Genomic DNA, 12,200 nt, shown 5'->3' with positions numbered 1-12,200 from the left:
AGCTTAATAGGCTGGACAATGGCAATTAGTAAAATTCTGTATCTTGAGGTCATATGTACCAAGTTTGTCATGGAGAAAACATGGGCCGGGGAGTACATGATGGAGCTCAGATCCCGAGTCTCCTCGGTATTGTGTAGGTGACCTCAAGCAAAATATTTAAGTCTGTTAGGTTTGTATTGTGTACAGCTATGAAATAAAAAGAAATATATACATACATACATACATACATACATACATACATACATACATACATACATATTTTAAAAAGCTGGTAGGGTCTCACTATATAGCCCTGGCTGGCCTAGAACTGACTGTGTAGACTGTCAAATTCAGCAGAGATCCACTGGCTTCTGTTTCTCAAAATGATCAGATCAAAGGTGTGTGCTACCATGCCCAGTCTAACAGAATTCTTTTTTTTTCTTAATACTTTATTTTTTATTCACTTTATATTCCAGTCACAGCCCCCTCCCTCCTCTCTTCCCAGTTCTGCCCTTACAAATTCCTCCCCCCATTACCCCTTCCCTTCTCCTCAGAGAAGCCCCAGAAACCTCCTTGGGTACCATCCCACCCTGGGACGTCTAGTCCCAGCAGGACTAGGCATATCCTCTCCTGCGGAGGCCAACCAGGCAGGGGAAAGGATCCAATAGCAGACAACAGAGTCAGAGAGAGACCCTGCTCCAATTGTTAGAGGACCACATGAAGACCAAGTTTCACATCTGCTACCAATGTGAAGGGGCTGTAGGTCTAGACTGCACATGCTCCCTGGGCCCCAGGTCAGTTGACTCTGTGTGTCTTCTTCTGGTGTCCTTGACCCCTCCTCTTCTTTCAGTTCTATCCCTGACTCTTCCACAGGACTCCCCAAGCTCCGATTGATGTTTGGCTGTGGGTCTCTGCATCCGTTTCCATCACTGCTGTATGAAGACTAGGTTCCTGTCTGCAAGCAGAGCAGAGCATTATTGTTAATGGTGTCGGGGGTTGCCTCTCTCACATGGGAAATCCATGCATCCTCCCTTGGGCCCTCGTTATTACCCAGTTTCTTTGGGTTTGTGGATTACTGTTATACTGTACTTTATGGCTGATGTCCACTTATAAGTGAGTGATACCATATGTGTCTTTCTAGGTCTGGATTACCGCACTCAGAATGATAGTCTCAAGTTCTATCCATGTGTCTGCAAATCTGACGATGTCTTTGGTTTTTTTTTTTGGTTTTTTTTTTTTTTGGTTCTTTTTTTCGGAGCTGGGGACCGAACCCAGGGCCTTGCGCTTCCTAGGCAAGCGCTCTACCGCTGAGCTAAATCCCCAACCCCGATGTCTTTGTTTTTAGTAGCTAAATAGTATCCCATTGTATAACTGTACCACGTTTTCTTTATCATTCTTCAGTTGAGGAACATCTAAGTTGTTTCTAGTTCCTGGTGATTAGGAAAGAAGCCGCTATGAGAGTAGAGAAGCAAGCGCCCTCGTAGGTTGGTGGAGTGTATTTTGGTATATACCCAGTATTATGTATAGCTGGGACCTGGGTAGGACTATCCTCAGTTTTCTGAGAAACTATCAAACCTGCTTACAAAGCACAAGTTGTACAAGTTTGTAGTCCCACCAGCGATGGAGGAGTGTCCCCTTACTCCACATCCTCACCAGCATGTGCTGTCACTGGCATAGTCATTAGCATTGTTATAAATATTACAGACTCAGCGTGGGGAAGGCACATATCAGTGATCAGTGACCATGCCACTACACATCACCCTTGTCCCAGTCACCTCATCAAGGGTGAAGCTGGTAAAGCCACCAAGCCTGACAGCATGAACTCAGTCCCCTAATTCCCGGGCAGGACCCTCACATGGGAAGGAGAGAACCGATTCTCGCAAGTTGTCCTCTGACTCTCACACACAGGCCAAGACACACAGGCCAATAACGAGCACAGTAAGCAAACATTCCAAAGTGAAATCGAAGCTCCGTCTCCTTGGTGAGACTTCCAACAAATGACACCATCGTCTTTAAAAACGAAAGCCACGATATCAAAAATGCTGAAATGGCCCACGAGGAACAGGCAAGGCGCAGTAAAGGAACAGAAACGTCAACGGAAGAGCCCAAAAGCAAACCAACAGAAGATCACACACCTAAATACAACTCGTCTATAGCTACACCAATTATAGACTCTCTATGCACGTCAATCAAAGACAGAGATACGCTATCCCTGGAGAGTTTGAACTAGTCTCTGGATCATAAAGTTAGTGGATGGGACGTTTGTAAGCATGAAGCCCTGGGTCACTTGGATCTAGCCCTCACCTAGAAAGCAGTCACCATATCGGTCACACAACCTGGAACATATACCATATACTGGGCATAAAATGAAGCGTAAAAATGAAGTGAATTAAATATCATACACATTATGGCCTCTGACCATAGCAGGGTTAAGCTAGGAATCAATAACAGAAAGATAATGAAGAATGCCTAAAATCTAAAGAAAAAGCAATGCTTTTTTTTTCTCTAAACAACCCAGTGTTCAAAGCAGGATTCTCATGGTTTTGCTGTTCTCGTAGACGTCATCATTGTTATTTGTTTGTTTTGTTTCTAAATGAAAGAAGAAAGTAAAATAAGTTGGAAAGCATAGGGCATATGCCTCAAAAGCAGTGCTAGATACATGTGAGAAAAAGTGGGCTGAAAAGCCGGCTCAGCAGTTAAAGGCTCGCCCGACCGCTCAGGAGTGAGGTCACACACTGCTCTCCCAGCGGACCCGAGTTTTGTTCTCAGCGCTCTCATCGGGAGATTCACAACCACCTGTAACCCCACTCTCAGGTAACCTGACACCCTCTCCTGGTTTCCATGGGCACAAACGCGTCAACATAAGTAAAAAGTTAAATTTACAAAAAAAATTAAAAAAAATGGAATAGAGCATGTTAGGTGGTGGCTGTGTAGGGGAGGTCTAGGAAAGGGCGGTAGGTGATATGAACAAAACTCGTTGTGGGAAAATCCCTCAACTGTGGCTCTTACAAAATCAAAGAAGTTCTGTGTGTTCTTCTTCCAAGAGGGAAGAACCTGGCACAGGTTTGGGACAGCACAACTTTAGGGGTACAAACACAATATTTAGAAGACGTAAAATGTCCATTTAACAAAACCATAATAGTATATTCCTCCTAGGGTCTATGATTTCCCCATCCCTGGGATTTTTAAAACTGATTTACAATAGCAGGCGTGATTTTCCTCCCGTGGTGTTGTCCTTGAATCTGATCAGAAAGTGATTGGATACCCTCATAACACTCATGCCACTGTTGCACACGTGGGCACGTCCTGCCCGGCAGGTCAGGATTGTGGCATAGGAGTCCAGCGACTTGTAAGAACACTGAAGAATGCTCTACCTTAGTGGCCTGTCCAGCCCCTTCCAGCATTATGAAAGCTAACCGACAGGAAGGGAATTTCTAGGTCAGTTCCAATTTGGTTTTTCTATGCCTTGAAACCAAAATGGGTTACACAAATTTTACATGTTAAGATTGTTAACACATGTTACAATTTCTAGAAATATATATACATATATATACCTATATAATTTACTACATATTGACTTAATTTGTTTTAATCAGAGGAGCATTTAATTGATTGTATCGCTTTGAACAAACTTATTTAGCTTCTATAACGTCCACTCTGAGTGTGCTGTACAAATTAAAATGAAGTACAATGGCACCTATGTGTAAAAATGCCACACTGAGGCTCATTATTACTTTATATACTAATGTAAAAAATAGTACTAATAAAAAGATTCTGTAAATGCCTAGAGTCAAAACGCAGAATTAGATATAGCATGGTAATGCACACATGATATCAACAGTCGTTTTATAAATCTAGGGTTAGGAAGCAGGCCACAAATTTAACTCGCTATCTGTTCACTTTAGACAAATTTTAGCATAAGCCTATTTTATCATAAGGTTGGCTCTCTAGCGACATTTATGAAGCTGCCCCCTTAAGATATGACCAGCCACATCAAATCGGATCTTATGATCAATACTCTTCATAATAAAGAGTCTGGGTCAAGTTACTGAAAGAGTCAGTCTCCTTCAATCCACTAGATTGTTCTCGCTGTGTCTTATCTCCAAGAACTGCCTGTTTATTTATAGACACCCACTTTACAAATGGGCAGAAGATCCTAGCCAGAACTGACTACTTCATTAGTATATTTACTATGCCAGGATGTAATCAAACGAGAGCGAGGGCTTGACAATCTTTTTCTTAGGTACTTGTCCCTTTACTTTCTCTTCCTGTGAGAAGCACAGTAACGGGTATGGCAGGAAAACCCTTTGAGCAATAAAAGAAAATTATTATTAAAAAATAAATTATTGCTAAAAAAGGTTCTAGATAATCTCAATCCCAAAACATTTACTCATTGTCACTTATTCAACAAATATTCCAATGTTGACTGTGTGACAGGCAAGATTTCCTCCCATAGAGCTAGCGACCTAACATAGGGAAAGGGAAAACAAGACATCGCTAAGTGAATAGTCAAATAAATAATTCTTGGACAGATCGTAGTTGTATGGAAGGAAGTTGGAAGGAAGAACCGGGTGAGTTCTTTTAAAATATCATAGAGAGGCTTCTGTAGAGGGCATGGTCTGTAAAGAGTCTCCAGGAAGGTACTATTGGAGCTGAGACCTAAGGTAGGTGTGAGAGAGCTATGGTGAAGGGAGGAATGGGATGTGGAAATTGTGCCTGAAGGCAAAGAGTCCAGTATATTTGGTGTCCAAGAAATATAGGAGCCAATCAGACATAATGGCATAAATCAAGAGAGTTCAAATCTTACTCTGAGATAAGCAAGTCATTAAACCAGAAAAGATGAATATCTTTAATTTCTATTTTCAACAGGTATGTGCACATGTGTGTCAGGGCAGGGGTGTTGTGTTCATATGAGTGTAACTCCTTTCAAAGTATTTGACACCAGAGAAGAGTGTCAGATATCCTAGAGCTAGATTTATAGGCAGCCGCAGGGCACCTGAAGTGGATAAGGGGGACATTTTTCAGGACAGCAGCTGGTAGAGCACATTCATAGGCTGTTAGTCAGACCTGTCTGTCATGGTGACAAGCCCCTGAGAGGCCAGTTTATAGGAGGAAAGATTTATATTTGACTCACTCTTTTGGGAGCTTCAGTCAGTTCACAGTGAGCTGGACCCCTTCTACGGACCCAAAGGGGCAGAGAAGATCGTTATGGTAGATGTCTGTTGCAGAGTGGTTCCCCTCATGGTAGGCAAGAAGCACACAAAAGAATAAATGCTTTAGTGAGCTTCCTCCTTTTGATATTGGACTCCCTGTCTACTGGGTGGTCTTACCCTCATTCAGGGCAGGCCTCCCTCTCCTCTTAGGTAATCTCCTATGGAAATTCCCTCATAGACACAACTAAAGGTACTTTTTTTTTACTAATCTCATAGGCATTTCTCAACCCAACACAATCCAGTCAAAATTAAGGAGAAAATAGTGGTGTCAGACAGGGTAGACACAAGATGGGTGCAGACCTAGGAAGAGGCCAGGGATCTTTATGAGTAGAAGAAGCTAAAGAAAATGGCCACGTGAGCACCTTAATCCCTGTGAGGTAGCAACTAGGCGAGGTTGTGTAGAATATGACTTTCCATACAGCGATCGAATGTAAAGTCTAGGTAGACGGGGTCAGCTCTTCCAGTGTTGCGACTCCCCTGTCATGACGCTGGTGCACCGTGCAATGGCTCCAATGGCAATCGGGTGACAAGGGGAACCCTTGTTCACTGAGACAAGACCATACACAGTTTGACCTATAGTATGCTCAACCACTGAAGCCAACGCCAACCGACTGAGAGTAAGAATGGACAATTACAAATATGGTGGTAGGTGCTGTGGATAGGCTTGGCTGAGAACCCTGCAGTGGACAACCCCGAAAATAAAAGTTTTCTTTCACAGACAAGATCCACCTTACAATAGAGAGGAAGAAAAGGTTACTGCTCCCGAGATGTGCAGCACTCTTCAGATGCCTGAAGGATGAACCCTTCGGGTAGTGATTAAACTCCACCGTCCCCTCCCCCAGGTGGACATCCACACTGACAGAACACAAAGCTGGCTCTCAATGGACTACGCTCGATTACAGGGCGGGATGAAAACATCCGCATCCACAGCTGAATGGGGCGTGGAGGACAGGAGCTGCCAATTGAGTACAAAGCACAAGCACCCAGAGCTGCAGGGACCACACAGTGACTGCAGTAAGTAACTTCCGCTTCCTGGGCAGAGAGACTTCTGGTCTCCCTCTGTCTCCTCAGACACAGATACCCTCTGATTCGAACATGGGGGCGGGGCACTCAGTTGAGCTCCTGCTACACAAGTGTGAGACTTTGAGTTCTATCCCCAGAACCCATGTAAGAAAAGGGGAAGGGGGCACATGGTAATCTCAGTGTTATGGGGTGAAAAACTGGAGTCTCCCTAGGATTGGCTGATAAGACAGTCTAGCCTAATTGGCAGCCCCTAGGCCCCAGTCTCAAAAACAAGGAGTATGTCTCCTGGGAAACAATATCCAAAGATTGATTTCTGGCTTACACACCACAGAGAGAGAGAAGAGAGAGAGAGAGAGAGAGAGAGAGAGCGCTTTTGGAAAGGTCATTCCATTTTAGGGTGTAGGAACACATTAGGAAGCATGCCTGCCATCAATTCCTTTCATCTATAAACCATATCCAATCACTTGGAAAGAGTCATGAAGAAACTCCTCTAAACACTGAGAGTGCTTCCAGAGGCACACCCATGATGACACACACTCGCACAATGAATCACTTAGCAGAGTGAACATCTCAGGAAACATTAGCACAGACCTCAGGATGAAACACCAACCCACAGCAGGGCAACCCCGAAAGCAGCTGGCATGGTCCACTGGCTTTAGAGCTGGAGTTAACACTGAACACAGCCTCCTAGGCACCATGCTAGTCTGGCTGAAGGCAATCTTTGTGTTCTTAGAGAGTTCAGCCTGTCAAGTTCAACTCCTGAGTGGGGCTAAGAACAACTTTTGGCTTGGGGGACCTGCTCCAACTCTCACATACTCTTCTTAGGTGAATTGTTCAACTCGCCTCAGAACTGGTTTTCATATTCGATCTGTGGTCCTTCTGGGATAAATATCATTTGAAAATGATGCCTCCCCAAACCTTACTGATAGTCTGTCTGTGTGTGTCCCTCTCCACGGGTCCCTGTCAATTTCTCACTTACAAAAAAATAAAAACCTGCTGAAGATGTGGAGGAATCGTTCCCTCTAGATAAACTTCCATGCTCTTAAACGTGTGCCCTCAAGTACAGTTTTATCAATATCATGGGTCCTTTCGGTAGGCAAGAGTAACTCATGTCCATCTTCCCTTGAACAAGAGATAAAGGAAGATGTGACGGGAAGGCAGGTATAAGGACAACAAGAGATAAACATTTAAGAAGCATGCTTCACCCACACAGATACTGTTTGCTCTAGAAAGTCAGAAACAGTGAAACCAGAAGATAAAGATAGAAATTCAATGCACAGCAACTCCTTGACTTACCGTGCTAAGTCCCTCCCAGTGAGCTCGTTAATTAAAAAAAAAAAAAAAAAAAAAACCTTTAGTCAAGAGTTCATTTAATATACCTAACCTAGCCACCATCACCACTGAGCTGAATCTGCCTTAGGCTTGCTCAGAACATGTCCCTGTGTTACTCTACAGGAGTAAAATCACCTATTACAAGGTGATTACAAGACCATGTTGAAAATCTCATGTAATTCATCACTCTGCATCGAATGAAGGGCAAACATGTTACCTGTTGTGTGTCGTCATTGAAACACAGCTAAAGGCACTCTGAACCTACAGAATGTTTGATGCATTGAACAAAAATTACATGTTAGGTGCTGGGGAAGTTACAACGACAGGATGTTAGCAGTTAAGCCTGGTGATTTAGTGGCCAATTGGGAGGTGTGGTAGGAGATTACATCTAGCCCTCCCCCAAATAAAAGTTTGAAGTATGTTTTCTATTGAAGACATATTCCCAGAACATCACCCAGTCAAAACAATGATAATTGGAGCCATCATTAAATCAGGAACCCTCTAGACATCGATAAGTAGAGAGAGAAGCGGGTATCAAGGCAAGTAAGTTGTGATGCTGACCATGGTTTGGTCCTGAGAAACAGTTGTTACTTGGCCTTGTTCCTTGATGAGGAATGAGGTTGAGGCAAGATAAAAATGTAGGGAAATGAGAGTAAGAGAGAGATACAGAAAAATTTGAGCAGTCTGTTCTCTCTGATTGCAAAAGAGAGATAAGAGCAACTTTCTGGATATTTTAAACAAAGTCATAATCAACAAGAAAAAAATCACCAATCATACTTATGTATGTCTTTAAAGGATACTAAGGAATTATGATCATGAGCTAGAGCTCCGTGAGTGACTACCTCAACAACTGTATGGTAGTGAGCAGAACTCAGCTGCTAAGAACGGAAGATGTCCTTCTGAACTGAGTTACAGAAGCATTCTCACTGCAGCCCTCGACAGTCTCCTCTGCTTGGGAGAGCTAATCCATTCCCACGGTTTCAAGGTCATTCAAGTCTGATGACTCCAGCTCTGTTCCCATGGGTAATCTCTTTGAATTCCAGAACTTAGAAACCAACGGTCCACTTCCTAAGATATGACTCCTCCTGTCCAAATGCCCCTGGGGAGAAAACAGTTGACAGGACAAGAAATAATGGAACTTCCAGACTGGGGAGATTACTCAGCCCAAGTGTCTTCTGCACAAGCGTGAGGACCTGAGTGTGATCCCTGGCACCCTCGTGAGAAAAGCCAGGCATGGTGACACCTGTAGTTACACTTGTAATAGTCCTAGCACTAGGGAGGTACAGGCAGCAGAAGCCCTGGGGCTCATGCCCTCTAGTCTAGCCTAAGTGACTAGCCACAGATGCTACAGAAAGACCCTGTCTCAAAAAGCAAGGTGTTTAGCTCCCAAATTGAAATGGCACCCGGTCTCTATAGGCACGCACATAGACACACAAAATATCACAGTCAAATATAATATCAAGAAACATGAAGCATTCTCTTAGCAAAGTGGAAAAATTTTACCTGAATAGAAAATTTGGACATGAGTCGTGGTAGATGTACCTAGAGAAAACCGTGGGCAAAGCTCAGATGGGCATGGTTCTTCCTGGTGGGAACCACCCTGTAGTTGTAAATTCTTTTATTTTAATTTTAACAATGGTTTTTAGACATTTTAATTTCGTTTTTAGCCCATCATCTACCAGAGATAGTGGAAAAGAAAAGTTATTAGGATATGGGGAAAGTAGACCTGTTTAGAAATTGCATTTGGAGTAAACTTAATCTGTGTTGTTAGGAAATTAGTAGTTACGTTTATAGGGATCAATAGTAGCAGGTCGATCTGCTTGAAGACACTTTATGAATATATTAGTAGTCTAGTAGTGTGAGGATAGTAAACATGAGTTAGTAGTGGTGGTATGACCTAGTAGAGATAGTCAGGCCTCAGTCCAATCGGCACCAGTTGGTGGGAGCAGTTTAGCCAGGAGAAGGTTTTTTGTTGTGTCTTTTTTTAACAAGTGAAGATTAGTGAAGGCGTGAGACCAGGAAGTGTTGTAAAGTTAGATATTTAAGTCTTCTCATTGTCTGTTGAGTCCTATTTATATGTTTTTAAATATCACATGTCTTTTATGGGCTTTGTCTTATCACATGTCTTGTCTTAGTGAAACTTCACGTGAGTATGTATTAGCTGATGTTATTCTATCAATTGGCCTGAATCTGTGGAAGTGGCCAGAAGTCACCAGAACATCATCAGAAGTTTTATGGGTTTCTTTTTTAAGATTTATTTATTTATTATATATGACTGCACTGTCACTGTCCTCAGACACACCAGAAGAGGGCATCAGATCCCATTACAAATGGTTGTGAGCCACCATGTGGTGGCTGGGAATTGAACTCAGGACCTCTGGAAGAACAGTCAGTGCTCTTAACCGCTGAGCCATCTCTCCAGCCCTTGGTGTTTTGTTTTTGTTTTTGTTTTGTTTTTCTTTTTTTTCCCCAGCTGTCACTACAGCCATGATAAGGAAGACTTTTAAAAAGTGATAGCAACTGAGACTCTCAACTCTAGATGTCATAAGACTGAAGGCGAGAGTGATGGAAATTCACATATTGTAAATCTAGGAAACTAATGATGGTGTCAAGGGTCCAGAGCTCCAGATTTCCAAAGCCAGGGCTGGACTTAAAGAATAAAGAATGTGAACGTGTCACTTTAGACAGCATGCTGTCGACTCATACTTTCTAAGCTTCCAGGGTGGCAAAATTCAAAGCCATGAATCGGGTTGAAAAGTTTGGATCCTTTCCTTGGTTCATCGTCACTAGGACAGACCTGCAAGGAACTTTAACATTGTGGTTCATAGCTAACATCATAATGTTGTCCTAGAGAAACTTAACAAATGTCACCTCAGTGTCATTTTGCACCAAAGTTTCCCCTGTGATGAAGCCAGGACGCCTTGAGCCTCAGAGGGATCCCAAGGTGGTGCATAATTGCTCACAGGTTTTACAATGTGGTGCCAACAAGAATCTGAGTGTCTGGACTGAAACCAAAACCAAGATAACCCAAAAACCCCACCTGTCATAGCAAAATGGGATCTAGAGGGAAAAAAATACAGAATGAACAAGCTTCGGGGAGAAGGCAAGTGGGAATTGGAGAGATCCCCCAGCTCTGAAACGCAGCTCAAAACCAAGGGCTTGAGCCCCAGTGAGAAGGTCACTGTTACAGGTGGGCAGCCACTGGACACCCTCCAGAAATAAGGCTTTCCAACGGACCACCAGCCTTTCCATGTACTTTTTTTGATCTTGAAAAATGAAATGTAGTGGGCACATATTACGACAACCTCTAGGAAACTCCTAGTACATAAAGTCAGTTCACAGTGATACATAAACTGCACCCACAAGCACACAGGCTGCAGAAGTTTCATTACTGACAAAAACCAAGAAAGGAAGAGAGAAAGAGTGCACTGAAGAGAGGATTGAACAACGCCTTTTACAATATGTCGTCCATGAGAGAATCTGCCGAGTCACAGATTCTGGTCTGGGTTTCATTTCCCCTCCATTTTCCAGTCTGTTCTATTCTGTAATATTTATATTCTGAGGAGGAGGATGATGATGGTGATGGTGGTGGTGGTGGTGATGATGATGATATGATGATTATGGTGGTAGTGGTGGTGGTGGTGGTGATGATGATGGTGGTGGTGGTTGGGGTGGTGGTGGTGGTGATGATGATGGTGGTGGTGGTGATGATGGTGGTGATGATGATGATGGTGATGGTGGTGGTGGTAGTGATGATGATATGATGATGATGATGGTGATGGTGGTGATGATGATGATATGATGATGATAGTGGTGGTGGTGGTGGTGGTGATATGATGATGGTGGTGATGGTGGTGGTGATGGTAGTGATGATGGTGGTGGTGATGATGATGGTGGTGATGGTGGTGGTGGTAGTGATGATGATATGATGATGATGATGGTGATGGTGGTGATGATGATGATATGATGATGATAGTGGTGGTGGTGGTGGTGGTGATATGATGATGGTGGTGATGATGATGGTGGTGGTGGTGGTGATGATGATGATGGTGATGATGATGATGATGATGATGTGACGCCGCTTGCACAACCACACACCGACTCCTTCACGACGAGCTGCATTTTAGTCAGAGAACATCAGCTAAATTGAGATTTACAAAGAACTTAATGGATACCAACAGAAATAGGTGGGCTCCGAATACTGTATTCTGAGCATCCCCTTCCTTTCTGCGCTTACAAATTACACGCCAGCTTGCAGAGCATCTCAAAGGGGCGGGGTGTAAATCTTCTCAGAAGCCCAGTGCCTTGGAGATGCTTCATCTGAAGCCACTAATTAGGGTGGTTAAACGCTGCCTTCCTCACAGGCAAGCTCTGTCTCTGCAGGCTCCAGAAGTCAAGTGTGGGAAGGGCTGGGTATTACCTGAGGATTACAATAGATGAATGACATAAAAAAAGCTTATAATATATTCCAGACACAGGCCTTAAATGAATGTAGCAGTGGACGGGATCTAGCGTGCCGTGAGCCAGAGTCCTTGGGAACATGCTATTCCAAGGAAACAGGCTGTTTTGTGGTTTGCGGGCTCATGAGTGAGTCAGAATTGGCCTCATTGCTTCACTTTTAAAGCCGTTACTTGGCACGATCACAGTGACAAA

At 43.4% G+C, this 12,200-nt stretch overlaps 1 long non-coding RNA gene across 3 annotated transcripts in view; it reads right to left on the bottom strand.

The window, feature by feature from the left end:
• Positions 1-410: 410 nt before the first annotated feature.
• Positions 411-12,200, bottom strand: part of LOC134481957 (uncharacterized) — a 96,877-nt gene continuing 85,087 nt past the window's right edge. For all 3 annotated transcript variants that reach the window (XR_015638729.1, XR_015638730.1, XR_015638731.1), the window contains one exon: positions 411-934. This is a non-coding gene — a long non-coding RNA (uncharacterized LOC134481957). The remainder of the gene's footprint in view (positions 935-12,200) is intronic.

Source organism: Rattus norvegicus, chromosome 15 (assembly GCF_021556685.1).
Source record: "Rattus norvegicus strain SHRSP/BbbUtx chromosome 15, alternate assembly SHRSP_T2T, whole genome shotgun sequence".
NCBI lineage: Eukaryota > Metazoa > Chordata > Mammalia > Rodentia > Muridae > Rattus > Rattus norvegicus.
The sequence above is the reverse complement of the archived record's forward strand: the minus strand, read 5'-3'. Positions and strand labels throughout refer to the sequence as shown.